This window comes from Anarhichas minor, unplaced genomic scaffold (assembly GCF_050575085.1).
Source record: "Anarhichas minor isolate MPS153535 unplaced genomic scaffold, ASM5057508v1 ptg000042l, whole genome shotgun sequence".
NCBI classification, from domain to species: domain Eukaryota; kingdom Metazoa; phylum Chordata; class Actinopteri; order Perciformes; family Anarhichadidae; genus Anarhichas; species Anarhichas minor.
The window spans coordinates 5,164,114-5,167,500 of record NW_027466488.1 but is presented as its reverse complement, the minus strand read 5'-3'; positions in this window follow the sequence as shown (position 1 = coordinate 5,167,500).

Here is a 3,387-nt window from a genome sequence, read left to right as displayed (position 1 = left end):
AGTGTTTGCAGGTCCTGCGATCATTTCCCCGACAGGTGTTTTCAGTCATCCAGGCTGACTATGTTTCTGCTCAGGTTGAAGGTGGGCATAGCTACACTGGATGTCACCAGACTTCATGTAGCAGTAAGGATGATAAGGGTGTTATATGTCTCATCCTTAGGCTCGGGTTACGCTCGAACAGGGATGTGTAGCGCATTTAAAAGTTCTTTAACATTGTATTTAAAGTGTAATTTATAGGACATGGCTTTATAAGCTTTATGGGCCTTGACTCTGGTGTTTTTTGTCATGTTTGATCGAGTGTCATTCTCTGTAACTTTGAGTGATTTCATGGGAAAAGTGAAAGATGTGGATGTTAAAAATTGAAGCACATTTTAATGAAAAGTGGATGAGGTAGGATCAGACCAGGAATTAGGTCTATGGTGTGTATGGATGAGCGTGACAGAAGAATGGCGAGAGAGCGATATTCGCCTCTTCACAAACAGTGTTATCAATAACATTTAATGGTGGACTGTCATTGTATCATATTTAGTTTTTGTTTACTATTGTTACAGACAGAAATGCTAAGTGTAATGTAGCTGTAGGCTTTGCATTTTCACACGGATGCCTCTGTGGACTGTGGCATTTCAGCTAATCCCTTTGAACCGCTGGAGGAGGGAATTTGAGATCACTGACACATACAAACTCATTTATTACTAACTTATTATTTATAACTGAGCCTGCAAAATGTTACATGCGTAGCAGCAACGTGTGCACGCGAGGACTCACACAACACATACAAGCAATAAAGATTAGCTACTCTGTAAATTTTGTTGATTTATTGATTTTGACTAATACAATCAATGTGCAACACACTTGCAGTTAAGCTGCAGTTATCATTTCTGACCACTAGAGGGCAGAAAAAATGCCACAACAAGCTGATCGCGGTTTCCTGAGAGAGTATTACTAAAGCGCTATGGCTGACGTGCTAGCAAACAGTTGCCTACTTACAAATGTAACGTTAGCTGACACGAAACAACACAATTTTCGCAGTGGAGTCATGTTTCTGTATGTAACTCAAACATTCACTCTTCTTTTTTCCCTGTTATGGGCTGCACCTACTTAGCGCTAAAGGGAAAGTAGCCTGGTCTGTTGTTGCTAGCTCTTCATCTTTCTTCACTAGCTAACGCTAAACTATGTCTGCCATTTGGGTCTGAGCAAGTGGTGTAATGTTACAGTACAGGAACATGGCTTTCTTGAGTGGAGCATTCTAGAGACTTTTTTTAACACTGATTAAAATGTTAAAATGAAGAATTTCGACCATAAAAAGCAGTAACGTTAGTTGACGTCAGCCGCTCACCGTCGGCCCAGTGTAAAACGATTGCTCGGTCTTAAGGTTCAGGAAGTCGCTCTGAATGCAATCGTAACACGAGGAATAATCAAGATTCAGGAAAGTAAAATTGACAAAAATGACAAGCCGTTTTTTTACATACATTAGCCTACATATTACGTCACAGGGTTCCCTCCCGCGTGTCCTGGAAAACTGTTGACCAATTGTCCAGGTGTAAACTCACTCCCAAGTCACGTCACGTAGAAGCAATGATAATGTTAAACTGGTGCGAAAGTTGACGTGCCTGCTAGCTTGTTTTACCTGCAAAGGTTTAAGATTTGTGATTGAACTCTGGCTAGGAGCAATGGTTTCAAATACGTGTTTGGCATTGTTGAGAGAGTTAAGTTAGATAATAATGACTGGGAAGTTGGGCGCTTAAGTGTTGTGTGATGAACTAATAAAAGACAGTGGCAGTTAATTATCCGAGCAAACTGGACTCTAAATTTGAAACATGCATTTTGGTATGTAAAGTTCAGTGTAGATTTGTAAGTACAGGCAGAATTGTATACCAGTCTCATAACAGCTAAATCCTCACTGGATTTTTTCTGGAAAGGTTTTGGAAAATGATCTCTAGAAAAAAGTGGGAAAGTGTTTTGTAGATTGCAACCTCTATAATAATGGTATTTTTAATATTTTCAACCTATAAGAGGTTCTATAGGATATAGTTCCTGGCAAAGGCACTTCAAAATATAATCCTTTCCCTACATTACAGTGTAACATGTGGGTTTACAAGTAAGTTGCGTCTTATTAATGCCTATAACCAGCTTTTGTCTCTACACACTAAATCTTTGGCTGTAAAAAAAGAAATACCTTTAGATAAAATGAGCTAAAAGGCTGTTTAGAGTGTCAGAGTTTGTAGGTTTTTCACTGCAGCAACCTCTTTCACATGACATGTAGTCCTCTGAGTCATTGATAATGTAGAACATACCAATGGATGGTACATTGTTAGTCTGTGACCTCTTTTTTCAGTGTGGGAATTCTCATGACCACAACTATCAGAGCATTTTTTACATTGTCATGTAGATGTGAGTATGCCCCTCTTTTGTGGGCTCTAATTGGATTGTATAGAAATAGGGACTTGTCGGCCAAATTCATTATCTATCGACTTACAATAGAATCGCACCGTGATGATATGTTGAGTTTGTGTGTAACATGTGAAGTCGTTGTCTTCTGATTTAATGCATCTGTTCATTGCATCGACCATCCACTTTATCATTACAGTTTGTATGCAATATTACATGCAATTTCCTGCCATGTAGTTATACCAAATTATCAATATCAGATAAATGTTCAATATTGTAAAATTAGTTTCAGAAAGTATTCATAACAACCAACAACATCAGTCTTAGACACAACTTATTCAGCAGACCCCATGTAGTGTCCCCCAGCTCCAGGCAGAGAGAGGTAGTGTGTGTAGTATCTTATGTCTCTGAAACATCAGCGTTCCACCCACAGTCTAGAGAGAAGCCTCTGATTTTAAATCCCAGGGACATCACAGATTCAGGGACTCGCTCTGTGATTTCTAGCTTTAGTGAAGCAAGTTTAGAGTGGAGGCAAAGATGACAACGTCAGTGAAGCGTCAAGAGTATACTGGGGAGGGCTAAGCTGAACTCGGAGAGCATTAAAGGAAATGATCAACCGTTTTAGAAGCCTATCTTATTAATCAGTAATCGAGCTGTCTTAGGAATTTAAAGATGGTCTACTGTACTGACAGAGGATAGAAGTGGTTTTAGTGCTTATACTTACTTTTATCACATTTGGAGGTAATTTGAATGACTTGCACAAACTAATTAAGGGTATGTTGTCAAACTGATATTTTAATACAGATAATTCCTTATAATGTGTCTTACATTTTCAATCACGCACAGTACTCTGTACTTTTTTTTCAAAATAGTTTTTAAGAGGATGATGATAAGTAAGAGGAAAATGTTCATGCAGCTACACACACACACACACACACACACACACTCATTAATGCACTCACCTTTCTGCACATTTATAAATCTATACCATGAAGCATT